Here is a 14295-nt window from a genome sequence, read left to right as displayed (position 1 = left end):
CTCTTTTTTAGAAATGTCCGTTTCTCTTCAAATGATTTGTATGCTTTGGTATTCATTATCTCAGTAATTTCAGCGTTAGGGAACTTACAGTGTCCTTCGTCACTCCTCAATAGGGGAGAGTGTTGTACGTAGGAACGCTTTCCGGATTGTGGCTTCATGCCAGTCCTGTCACAGAAGTATAATATATTGTCTTACTCCATTTTGAAATAAGAGCATTCACTTTCAGCAGTTTGTAGCACGCTTACCAACTTACAGGATAACGGCGCGAAATTTCGATTTCTTATTACAAATTTAAGGTTTTCATTTGACTCGCCCTCTTATTTGAGACAAAAGACCACGGGGAAGACCACGACTCCGATGGATCAGGTCAGAGAGGCTATGAGTAAGCTAGGGGTGGTCTGGAGAAGAATACATGGACCGAGGAGGCTGGAGGAGGCTGATTGGTGAGGCCAAAGACCGTCTGAGGTCTGTGTGGCCAACTCAGTAAATAAGTAAGAAATAAAAAACTGAGTGACCGCCCTTGGAAATTTGCATAACCGACTGTAAGTCACACACCGCTACAACAGCCTTCGATTCCTTCTTACATACTTCTTTTCCTTTCTGCATATTACTTTCTCCAGTATATGCTGATCGTAATATTCCTTCCTCTTCTCTATTTCATCCCCCTCAGCATTATCATAGGCGCAGCACGTTTCACATAAGTCTGTTTTGGGTGTAAAGAATGAAATGTTAGAATCTTCTGTAAATGTCATATAAAACATTACATAGTTCACAAACGGGATATTTTTTTCATTGCAGTCAGCCACGTAGTTTCTGTGAATGTCCGCAACCATTTTTCTTCCACCAATAAAATGGTTATTGGTGTTGGAACGAGTATAATAACTTTCGATTTTAAGAATTTTATCGATAAAGTTTTTAATCCCTTCCTTCAAGTCCTCATCAACTTTCCTTTGTTTGCCACGTTTTCCTCGGCATTCCTCTTCGAGAAGAAAATATGCCAGCTTATTTCGTTTTTCCTGTACCCTCCTAATGGGTGATCGTTCATATTTAATGTGCTCTTGACAAAAAATTTGCACATTCCGACTTTCTGATCATTCAGACGGAAATAAAAGGCTTTATTATTATCACTTTGCTTGCTTTTACCACCAACACGCACATACCGACAATTTGGCTGAATGGGCTCCATACTATAATGAATATACTGTCGTTTGTTTACATAAACCAACGAACAATAGGAATTAAACACCTACATGCGTTCCTGTTCTGGAAACTTCACAGAACATTTCCATTTACACTTTTTCGTACAGAGAGGTTCCATTCTCCTCTCTTTTCAGATTTTGTTGCCTTTTCACTGTTTCTTAACTTCTTATTAACATTCCTTATTCAGGTTTGCTCCTTTCTTTCCCGGACTCATGAATACTATCGGAGTTTCAACTTGGGCGATATCAGAAACACAGATCCCTCTTTTCGAATTAGCCGCCCCGTCGCTGTCACTGTCGCTCTCACTAAATGGTTCAAATGGCTCTGAGCACTATGGGACTCAACTGCTGTGGTCATTAGTCTCCTAGAACTTAGAACTACTTAAACCTAACTAACCTAAGGACATCACAAACATCCATGCCCGAGGCAGGATTCGAACCTGCGACCGTAGCAGTCGCACGGTTCCGGACTGCGCGCCTAGAACCGAGAGACCACCGCGGCCGGCTCGCTCTCACTGATAACGTTGGGTGGTACATACGTCATCATCATCATCATCTTCGAAAAATGAACAGGAACTTGCGGAAGAATTTGACCTCGTTCTATCAGATGAACTTCCAGCAGAGTTACTCTTAACCTCCACATTTGCGGCTGATTCGGTGGCAGCAGCTAATACAATCCCATGAAACTTAAAAATGACGTATTAGAGTGTAGAAGGCCATGCCGCAGTGGATACACCGGTTCCCGTCAGATCACCGAAGTTAAGGGCTGTCGGGTGTGGCTGGCACTGAGATGGGTGACCATACGGGTAGCCACGCGCAGTTGCCATTTTCTGGGGTGCTCTCAGCCTCGTGATGCCAATTGATGAGCTGCTTGACCGAACAGTAGCGACTCGGTCAAAGAAAACGATCATAACGATCGGGAGAGCGGTGTGCTGACCGCACGCCCCTCCTATCCACATCCTTAGCTCAGGATGACACGGCGGTCGGATGGTCCCGATGGGCCACTTGTGGCCCGAAGACGGAGTGCTTTTATTAGAATGTAGAACTCATTGTCACAAAATCAAAAGACGTGGGATATATTTTCTTGAAAAAAAAAACAAGTAATTAATAGCATACCTCTTTCTTCTGAACGTACTTCGCTAGACAGAGAGTTGGTATTCAGATCGGCAGAAAGAGTTGATGAGGCACATTTTACCTGCTATTCCTCAACATTTCCTACTTGACTCTGACTGGAAATAAAATTATACTACCGAAGGAACTATCACGCCCATTCGTAACAATTGTCCAAGTCCATTTGATGGTCATAAAATACTATAGTTACAGTAACTTAATACAACATTACTGACATAAATATAGACAATTCGAAGTAAAACGCAGGCTGGGCTGGGCATCATTAAAAGAAAGGCTTCTTTCGTTACAATGGAATCTTCTTACGCAATTCCAATCACCAATTTTCTCCTCCGAATGCGAAAATATTTTGTAGACACCAGCCTACATAGGGGGAAACGATTACCACGATAAAATAAGGGGAATCAGAGCTCGTAAGGAAAGATATAGGTGTTCGTTCTTTCCGCGTGCTATACGACATTGGATTAATAGAAAATTGTGAAGGTGGTTCGATGAACCCTCTGCCAGGCACTTAAATGTGATTTGCAGAGTATCCATGTAGATGTAGATGTAGATGTTGTTGACTCCCTTTATTTATTACTGTCGCAGAGTACACGAATACTATTTACACATGAAAAGAACTTACAGGGTGACTGTTACCGAACTATATGAAATAAAATCATCTTAACTTCTGAACGGTTTGCGTTAGGACGTTAAAAGTGCAGGGTTGGCCACGGGGCATGGTGGGAATTAGTATGAACATGTATGGTTTGGTTTAGCGACGAAGCGCACTTTCATTTGGATGGGTTTCGTCAGTAAGCAAGATTGGCTCATTTGGGGGACTAAGAATCCGCATTACGCGATCGAGAAGTCTCTTCGCTCTCAATGGGTAACTGTGTGGTGTGCAATGTCCAGTTACAGAATAATCAGTGAGATATTCCTTGATGGCGAGGTGACTACCGAACAGTACGTGCGGTACACGAAGGTTTTGGAAGATGATTTCATCCCAAGTGACACTGATGTCGACAAGACGTGGTTCATGTAAGACGGCGCTCGACCCCATCGAAGAAAGAGAGTGTTGGATGTCCTGGAGGAGCACTTTGGAGACCGGATTCTGGGTTTAGGGAACCCAGAGGACACTGGCATAGGCCTGAATTGGCCGCCTTATTCTCCGGATCTGAAGACATGCGACTCCTTTTTGAAGGGCTATGTTAAAGACAAGGTGTAAAGCAATGACCCCAAAACCATTGCTGAGCTGAAAATAGCTATACAGGAGGTCATCGACAGCATCGATGTTCCGACACTTTAGCGGGTCATGCAGAATTCCGCTATTCGTCTGCGCCACATCATCGCCATTGATGGCAGGCATATCGCACATGTCATAACCTAAATCCGAATACCTGTGCTGACGATTGCATGTTTAATAAAGTTTGTGCATGCCGTAGTGTCTAACAAATTTACGTTTTTCTCATATAGTCAATAATAGTCACCCTGTAAGTACAGTTACATATCAATGTTCGTGTAACTTTAAACTTTGGTGCTGTTCTGACTTACCAGCCGCGGCGCGTCTGAGCTATGTTGTTGCTGCTCAGCGGTCACAAAGTGGGCGAGCGGCGCTGCGCTCTGACGTAAGTAGATATCCAGCAGTGGTGGCGTATGAAACTTCTTGAGGGTGTGTCTACGTCGACGTTTCTCAGTCGTTGCTGCATCAGGCTGCAACTGTTTTTAGCTTCTGATGCCATAGTGACATACCATCTGTAACCTGGGACCTCACTCTTCGGAGGATACCGCAGGTAGATACAGTTTTCAGAGATGAAAAAAGTAGTTTTCGGACAGAATTTTCCTTCACAGATGTTATGCCAATGGTACAGCATCTGACTGAAAAGAGGAGATAATACAAGCTAGTAACTTACATTACACGAGTCGATCTTGGAAAATCTTCCGATTATGTCAACAGACCATACGGTGGAAACTAACGGAACGAAGTGGAATACCCGATCATCTTATCTTAATTGTTAGAAGATTATGTTCTGGGAACTGAATGAAAATGCAAGACCGTTTGACTTATACTAGCACAAATACGGGAGTCAGAGAACTGTTCAGTTCATCATTGTTGACCCTTTCTGTTTTAAAAATCGAAAGGCAGTCCCTATTGGGAGTGATATAGATTGATTTATTAATGCTCTTCTATTGCTGACAACTTAGTTCTCCAAAGACAAACTGAAAAACTGAAGCAAAGTAATTCCATGGGGAGTAACTAGTTCGATGCTACTTCGGTTGTATCATCAGTTGTTTTAGTAGCAGAAACTTAGAGGGAAAAATCGTTGGGTACCCATAAACCTTAAGAAAACAAGTCAAGCACCAAAAATTTGATTTACTTTTAAGAAACAGTAAAGAAAACAAAAATAATTTTGTAAAGGACATTAAAGAAATAAAAGCTTTAAGGTCTGTCCATGATGTTGTAATTCTGTGCAGACGGCAAAGGATTTGGAAGATTAATTGAACGAAATTGACAGGACCTTGAAAACGGGTTATAAAGTGAGCGCTAACAAGGGAAACGGTATATAATAAAAGTAAATCAAGCGTTGCTGATGGAATTAGACTAAGGATGAGACATGTCGAAAGTAGTAGACGAGCTTTTATGTTTGGGCAGCATCGCAGCTGACGCATTTTCAATAGCAATAAAGACATTGCTGAAAAAGACACAAATTTTAATATCTAACACAGATTTATGAGATAGAAAGTTTCCTCTGAATGCATTTGCCTGCCTCATAGACACATATGACAGAGGATTGTAAACGGGAAGCAGTATAGACAGAAAAGATAATAGAAGCTTTTGAAATATGGTGCTACAGAATAATGCTGAAGATTTTAAGAGGCGCTACAATGAATTGGGAGATAAGTAATCTATAACACACCTACACTCCTGGAAATTGAAATAAGAACACCGTGAATTCATTGTCCCAGGAAGGGGAAACTTTATTGACACATTCCTGGGGTCAGATACATCACATGATCACACTGACAGAACCACAGGCACATAGACACAGGCAACAGAGCATGCACAATGTCGGCACTAGTACAGTGTATATCCACCTTTCGCAGCAATGCAGGCTGCTATTCTCCCATGGAGACGATCGTAGAGATGCTGGATGTAGTCCTGTGGAACGGCTTGCCATGCCATTTCCACCTGGCGCCTCAGTTGGACCAGCGTTCGTGCTGGACGTGCAGACCGCGTGAGACGACGCTTCATCCAGTCCCAAACATGCTCAATGGGGGACAGATCCGGAGATCTTGCTGGCCAGGGTAGTTGACTTACACCTTCTAGAGCACGTTGGGTGGCACGGGATACATGCGGACGTGCATTGTCCTGTTGGAACAGCAAGTTCCCTTGCCGGTCTAGGAATGGTAGAACGATGGGTTCGATGACGGTTTGGATGTACCGTGCACTATTCAGTGTCCCCTCGACGATCACCAGTGGTGTACGGCCAGTGTAGGAGATCGCTCCCCACACCATGATGCCGGGTGTTGGCCCTGTGTGCCTCGGTCGTATGCAGTCCTGATTGTGGCGCTCACCTGCACGGCGCCAAACACGCATACGACCATCATTGGCACCAAGGCAGAAGCGACTCTCATCGCTGAAGACGACACGTCTCCATTCGTCCCTCCATTCACGCCTGTCGCGACACCACTGGAGGCGGGCTGCACGATGTTGGGGCGTGAGCGGAAGACGGCCTAACGGTGTGCGGGACCGTAGCCCAGCTTCATGGAGACGGTTGCGAATGGTCCTCGCCGATACCCCAGGAGCAACAGTGTCCCTAATTTGCTGGTAAGTGGCGGTGCGGTCCCCTACGGCACTGCGTAGGATCCTATGGTCTTGGCGTGCATCCGTGCGTCGCTGCGGTCCGGTCCCAGGTCGACGGGCACGTGCGCCTTCCGCCGACCACTGGCGACAACATCGATGTACTGTGGAGACCTCACGCCCCACGTGTTGAGCAATTCGGCGGTACGTCCACCCGGCCTCCCGCATGCCCACTATATGCCCTCGCTCAAAGTCCGTCAACTGCACATACGGTTCACGTCCACGCTGTCGCGGCATGCTACCAGTGTTAAAGACTGCGATGGAGCTCCGTATGCCACGGCAAACTGGCTGACACTGACGGCGGCGGTGCACAAATGCTGCGCAGCTAGCGCCATTCGACGCCCAACACCGCGGTTCCTGGTGTGTCCGCTGTGCCGTGCGTGTGATCATTGCTTGTACAGCCCTCTCGCAGTGTCCGGAGCAAGTATGGTGGGTCTGACACACCTGTGTCAATGTGTTCTTTTTTCCATTTCCAGGAGTGTAGATTAAAAGAAAGGATATGTGGAAAGGATACATAATGAGGCATCAGAGAATACCAGCAGCAAAATGCATACATCTTTGTAAAATGCTGCGCCATTTTTAATGCACTGGTATTAACCTTGATCACTGTATTCATCAATTTTATGTTGCCTTACGCGTTCTGGCCGTATGCCGTTCTCAAAGGCTGTACACGAGAAATACATGAAAGGCTGTCAGCGAAAAAACATTGATACATTTACCTAAGACATATATCGTAAAAAGGGAAGAAGCAAGACCTCAGCGAAAAACCATCGATAAAATTCGTGAAATGCACGTCGCAGAGAAGCGAAGAGAGATGGAACCCATCAAAATATCTGTAACACATTCTTGAGTACAATTTGACTATCAGTGCGCATCGAACTATTACACGAAGAATACAGCGAGATGGCAATAGTATACGGCATTTATGAAAATTATATGCTTTGAAGTACAGAAGTACTGATACAATTATTTTTTTTTGTGGGGAGGGGGGGACTATCGATATTAGCCACAGTTGGCCACTGAAATAATTAAATGGTGGAAAACGACAATTTACGTCGGGCTGGTACTAGAACGTGGATTTCGTACTTTATACTAGCGGCTACCTTAACTGCTTCGGCTATCCGAGCACGACTTCCATTCGATACACACGCTACTAATTAGTGTCCCAGTCTGCTTACTTCATTTGCTCGCAGCGTTCCCTTTATCCCGCAAGAGGTTTGGACCCTATTGTGTATCCGTATTGAGGATATCATAGCAGTCAAGCTTACAGATATATGCGTGGTGCCTTTCTGTTGGACATGTCCAACAGAACGGACACTGCACATACATTTAGTGTAATTGATACAATTGATTGATGTCTAAAACACTCCTCTGTCATACAGACAAGGGTGAGATAGAGTCAACAGTTAAATCACTGAAGACTAAGGACTCTCATGGATATGATTGAATGTCTAGCAGAATATTAAAGTATTGTGCTGCAGATGTTAGCCCTGTACTTAGCCATATTTCTAATTTTTCCTTTAGGAATGGTCAGTTTCCTGAACGATTAAAGTACTCAGTAGTAAAGCCACTTTATAAAAAGGGAGAAAGGGATAATGTAGGCAATTGTAGACCTATTTCAGTGCCGTCAGTGCTTGCTAAAGTTATAGAAAAGGCTAAGTATGTAAGGGTAATTCATCATTTTATGCCACACGATTTGCTATCAAAGGTACAGTTCGGCTTTAGAAGACGTTTAACAACTGAAAATGCTATATTCTCTTGTCTCTGTGAGGTACTGGATGGGTGAAACAAAATTTTTCGGACGCAAGGCATATTTTTTTATTTAACTAAGGTGGTTGATTGTGTTGATAACAAAATATTGCTCCAGAAGTTGGACCATTACGGAAAACGGGGAATACCTCACAATTGGTTCACCTCTCACTTAAGCAACAGACAGCAGGCATATCGCAATGGTGAGAATGGCTATGATGTGGGGTCTGAGTGGGGTACAGTCAAGTGTGGGGTTGCCCCAGGTATCAGTGTTGTGGCCACTCCAGTTCCTTATTTATATAAATGATATGCCCTCTAGTATTACGGGTAGTTCTAAAATATTTCTGTTCACTGATGACACTAGCTTGGTAGTAAAGGACGTTGTGTGCAACATTGGTCCGCTTCCAAATACTGTATTTCATGACCAAAGTTCATGGCTTGTAAAAAATAAACTAATGCGAAATCACACTAAGACTCAGTTTTTGCGGGTTCTAACACACAATTCAACAAAACCTGACGCTTTAATTTCACAGAATGGGAATATGATTAGTGAAACTGAACAATTCAAATTTCTCAGTGTTCAGATAGATAGTAAACTGTCGTGGAAAGCCCATGTTCAGGATCTTGTACAAAGACCTAATGCTGCCATTTTTACTATGCGAACGGTATCCGAAGTGAGTGATCGTTCGACACGAAGTAGTCTACTTTGCTTATTTTAATTGGCTTACGGGATATGGTATTATATTTTGTGGTAACTCTTCTCATTGTAAAAGGATATTTTTGGCTCAGAAACGGGCAGTTCGGGCAATAAGTGGTGTGAGATCACGAACCTCTTTTCGACTGCTGTTCACGAGCCTGAGTGTTTTGACTTTGGCCTCTCAATGTATATATTCCTTACAGTTATTTCTTTTTAACAATATTAGCTTATTCCCAAGAATAAGCAGCTTTCACTCAGTTAATACTCGGCAGAAAACCAACCTGCGTTTCGATCGGACTTCCTTAACTCTTGTGGAGAAAGGTTTGCAGTATACTGCTGCATCCATTTTCAATAACCTACCGTTCGAATTCAAAAATCTTAGCAGTAATCCTCGCGCTTTCGAATTGAAACTGAAGAGTTTCCTCATTCCTATTCTGTTAAGGAGTTCCTTGAAAAGTTAAGCTGATTCTTGTTCTATTGATGATTACGTTTACTTAAACTTACGGATTGACTCTTTCATTTTATTTTTATCTGTTACTAGTTTTATGTTGTAGTTTAGTGTACTGACATGTTCCATGACCTTGGAGATTTGATCCTCAATTTGGTCCTACTGAATTTGACAGTTAAATAAATATATAAATAAGGAACACAACAGGTAAGTATATGTTTAATACAGGACTTAAGATAAACAGTGAAAAATTACGATCTGCAAAGTCCTGCGACTATTCAAAGGATATGGGCTACAATATTCTGTGAACGTATCATTAAAAATCTAGCGGTCTTGTGTAACAATATTCCTCATATGATAAAATCAATAATACGCAAAACAAAGGTAATAGTGTATAAAAGTAGGATACAACAGATAAAGCACAGCGACAATATTCTGTGACATACTTCGATGTATACAGTGAGTCAGTTTGCCCTCAGATGTCATTAAGTAATGTACACCAGAGACTTTGTATCCACATTTGATAAATTCAGTTTCGTTTTGATTAAGAATGTGTTTATAGGTACTTTGGTGAATTCTACCTCTCCTCGTTCTTTTAAAATGTGCATTTCATATATTTTATGAACGGTTTTTCACTGAGTTCTTCCTTCTTCAGCTTTTATGACGTACGTTTTATGTTACCGTACCACTGTTTTTCCAAGTAATTCTCTTGTGGAGCCTATGAGAATGGCGTAAGACCGAAACGCGTAAGGCAGCATAGAATTAATAAATACAGTGGTCAAGACTAAATACATCAAAGAACAGTTGATCTGCTAACTGAGGAATGTGTGGACGGAAGAAATAGTAGGGGGAGAATAATACCCATAGCGATATTGACATTCGGAAGTGAGATCTGGACAGTCATGAAAATAATAAAAGGCCTTACATAAAAATATGAAAAGAGATTCCTATGTAGAGTAATAGGGTTAGCAACACTTGAGCGACACAGAAACGAAGATATCAAAAAACAACTCCAATAAACTGTAAATAATAACACAATAACGAGTTCCAGAGGAAAATGTTTGGCAAATGTGAGACGGAAGGAAAATAAAAGATCATTATTATTGTTACTTAACAATCGTCGTCAAGGGATTTGTGAAGTGAGAAGACAGAAACCATGTTGGTCGTAACATTTCTAAGGCTTTACGCATTGTTGGTGATGAAGTAAATGCTATAGAGTTACCTGTTTCCTAAAATGTTTTCAGGAGAAGAGGAACAAACCGTACGTCTACTAGCTCATCATCGGTCATGAGGGCGAGGGGACGAAATTATAGTTAGGAAGGAAAAAAATTCTCAACTTAAATTTTGACGTCAGTTGACGGTGTCAGGCAGATAACGCTCCAGTTGCGGGGTCGGTAACCGTGGCAGTGTGTTGAGTGAGCCAGCGCGTGACTCAGTGTTTTGGGGCCCCCCGTCGGCAGCGCTGATTGAGGAAATTGAGCGACTCCAAACTACGCACGGAGCGGCAGCAACACGGAAGAGGCACCCGGCGGCGAGAAACTGTGCACTGGCACGAAGTGATAGACTTGGCTTCCACACGGCATTGATGTCAACGTAGAGACATCAACGAGAGGGTTGTGCAAGCAAGTTGATAAACTACGCATATATCCACATCGTTATTACACATTAAGAATGGGTAACCAGCAGACAAATGTTCGGATTAAGAAGGGTGTAAGACAGTGATGCAGTATGTGTCCTACACAGGCCGGCTTGTACGAGATCCTGTTGAAAAGTAATGCCTCCGAATTTTTCAGGTGAAAACTCTTAAATCTTTTTAAACCAAAGAAAATTTATTAACGTTGTACGTCTTTTTCTTCATGTTCACGTATTTATTTCTCAACATAGTACCCCTGGCGACGAACCCATTTTTTCTACCGAGAAACCAGTTTGTTGATACCATCACTGTAGTATGTTTGCCTCTTTGACGGAGCCATAAGCTCTCCTCTGCTCGCGCCGCATCATCAGGATGCTCTTCAGTTTTTGAAACTGATGAAAATCAGCCAAGTCTGGACGGTATGGAGGATGAGCGCTGACAGTGAACCCTAGACGTCGGATTATTGCAGATGTCACGGAGCTCGTGCATCGTCTGGCATTGTCATGATGAAGGAGAAGGTGCACCATGTGTGGACCATCTCTTCGAATTTGAAACTGGATTTTCAGCAAGCTGTTTCTAACGCACAAACGTAGTTACGTTACACATTGTCAAGTTACTGTGAAAATTCGGAGTTCTTTAGGGACGGAGGGCTGTAAATGTGTAGAGATGAAGAATAAATAGCTAGAATATTAATAAGGTTTGGTTTATTTAAAAAGCTTTAAGCGTTTTCTCATACAAAATTCTGAGACATTACTTTTCAGCGCGGTTCGTATATTGGGGGAAGCAATGGCCGAAATGAAAGAAACGTTCAGGAGTTAAATTAATACAGGGTCAAAGAGTACAGTGATACGATTCTCTGAAGACATTGCTGTCCACAGTGAAAGTGAGGAAGAGGTGCAAGACGAATGCAATAAACGGCCTAATAAGCGCAGAATATTGATTTAGAGTGAACCAACGAAAGAGGGAACAAGCAGAAATGAGAACAGCTACGAGTTTATGAAACATGGGGACCGCGTAGTAAACAAATTGAAGGACTTCTACCTCGAGAGCAAAATCACATATGATGGCCAGAGCAATGAGGAGCTAAGGAGCAGACTAGCACAGGCAAAGAGAGTATTTCTCGCTGAAAGCATCCTATTAGCATAAATTATAGGCTTTAACCTAAGGAATAAAGTTTTGAGAATGTGCGTCTGGAGCACAGCTTTGTATGGAAATGAACAACCGAAATTGGGAAAATCAAAAACAACAGAGTTAAACTCTGTGAGATGTGTTTTTGCATAAATATGCTAAAAAATAAGTCGGCTGACGAGATAAGAAAAGTGGATGTTCTCCGCGAGGCTAGCGAGAAAGCAGCGTGTGGGAAGCAGTAACTAGAAGAAGGGGCAGGATGACAAGTAATACGACACCAGGGATTGGATGTCATGGTGGTAGATGTAGCCTTAGCGGGAAATAATTGTAGAGAATGGAATATATAAAGTAAATAATTCAGAACTTTGGGTGTATGTGCTGCTATGAAAGAAAGAGATTAGTACAGGAGGGAAAGACGCATCAAGCAAGTCGAAAAAATGATGAAAACAGAAAAAAGTCTTCCCTGAACTTACACACGGTGATACCAAGAACTCACTGATGTACAGGGTGTCCAGAGAAAAAGTCCCTGATTTCAAAATTAATAATGTAGAAAACTAAGATCTATAGACGAATACAACAAAAAATATGTTTATTGTGGCTGCTGTAAGAACTTTATACAGAAGTTTTGAAGTAATTAGAAAAGCTGCTAACAAAAGGCTCTGTATACTGTGCAGCTCGTACAGTATCAGCGTGCATGATTAAACTCGTCCTCTGCAATCACCTCATGATCGTTTCGAAATGCCCAACACTTGCAGTATGCAGGCAGCGCAAACGAACAATAAAATTTGCCATCACATCCTGTAGTGTCTGTACAGGAATGAATTCAGCTGTCACACAGATCGCAGATCCAAGCTAGTCCAGCGTGGTGGGATGATTGTCAAGCCGGCCGCTGTGGCCGAGCGGTTCTAGGTGCTTCGGTCCGGAACCGCACTGCTGCTACGGTTGCAGGTTCGAATCCTGCATTGGGCATGGATGTGTGTGATGTCTTCAGGTTAGTTAGGTTTAAGTATTTCTAAGCCTAGGGGACTGATGACCTCAGACGTTTAAGTCTCTTAATGCTTAGAGCCATTTGAACCATTTTTTGATAACTGCCGTAGACGGTGTCTTTCACGTGACCCCCTCGGAGTCAGATCGGTCAAATGTGGAGGACAGCAAACCACTGCGTCACTAAATTTGCTGCAGGCAGTCCAAATTAATGATTCTGTCTCTGACGTATTCATCAAGAAAGCGAAACACCTGTTCATCGCGACGTGCTCTGGCCCCATCTTACATGAGTCACTTGGTGTCTAGTCAGTTCTCCGATGCTGTGGCGACAAATTGTTTCAAAATTCTAATGGAATGCTCACTAGTGATCGTTTCCCACATGAGAAACGGGCCAATAGTGCCACTGCTGCATACTCCTGCCAAACAATAACTCTAGAAGAATGCAATGGTTTCGTTACACACAAATGGGGGTTTTCGGAAATCGAAGATTGCCAGTTTTCTTCATTCGCGACTCGATTCGGTGGAAATGGGTTTCATGTGTGAACCAGATGGAGGCAACATCAAATACTTCATTATTAATCATTGTGAGATTCTGATTGCCACTGGTTTTGCCGCAGTGGTAACACCGGTTCCCGTCAGATCACCGAAGTTAAGCCCTGTCGGACTGGGCTAGCACTTGGATGGGTGACCATCCGGTCTATCGAGTGCTATTGGCAAGCGGGGTGCACTCAGCCCTTGTGACACAAACTGAGGAGCTACTTGATAGAGAAGTAGCGGCTACAGTCTCGCAAACTGACCGCATGACCCTCCATATCCGCATCCAGTGACGCCTATGGGCTGAGGTTGACACGGCGGTCGGTCGGTCGCGTTGGGCCTTCATGACCCGTTCGGGAGAAGTTTAGTTTTAGTTTAGTCCAGAGATTCTGATTCACGGTCAGCCCTCTGTCGCACAGCTCGTACAGGTTTTGGATTTTGAATGGAAAAGTGTGTAGGCTCTAGGTGAGTATCTTCTGCGCACTGGAACGCATCAAACCAGCCTCTGCTGCAGATTATTCGAACAGAGTGCCCTCGATTTTGCAGAATAATTCCAGAAACCTCGGTATTATATTCAGGAATAACTACAGTTTGCCTGGGGCCAAAATTCCCCGCTAGATCACGAGCCACCCTGACTTTCTGTTGGTATTTGGCTAAGAGCTTGCCAACGATTTTTTGATTTTAAATATTAAATCGTGTCTGAAAACAGTGCCTTGTTGCAGTAGAACTGTGTTTTAACCTGTGGCATTCCAGTACCAGAAAAACACCTTATTCAGTGGAGTAAGTGAGTTAAAGCTCTTCCTTCGGTACGCGAACCTCCTTTCACGTTTCCACGTTGGAACTGATCGCTCCGAGCTGCTGTCCACTATTTATAGACACTACGTATTGCGATTACAGCGCTGTGTGTTAGCAGCTTTTGAAACTATTTCGAAAATTCTCAATAAATTCTGTACA

General features: G+C 43.1%; 1 pseudogene; it reads left to right on the top strand.

Moving 5' to 3' along the window:
* Window positions 1–13405: 13405 nt before the first annotated feature.
* LOC126200072 (5S ribosomal RNA) lies at window positions 13406–13523 on the top strand (annotated as a pseudogene).
* Window positions 13524–14295: the final 772 nt, after the last annotated feature.

Source organism: Schistocerca nitens, chromosome 8 (assembly GCF_023898315.1).
Source record: "Schistocerca nitens isolate TAMUIC-IGC-003100 chromosome 8, iqSchNite1.1, whole genome shotgun sequence".
Classification (NCBI taxonomy): Eukaryota; Metazoa; Arthropoda; class Insecta; order Orthoptera; family Acrididae; genus Schistocerca; species Schistocerca nitens.
This window is presented reverse-complemented; position numbering and strand designations above follow the sequence as displayed.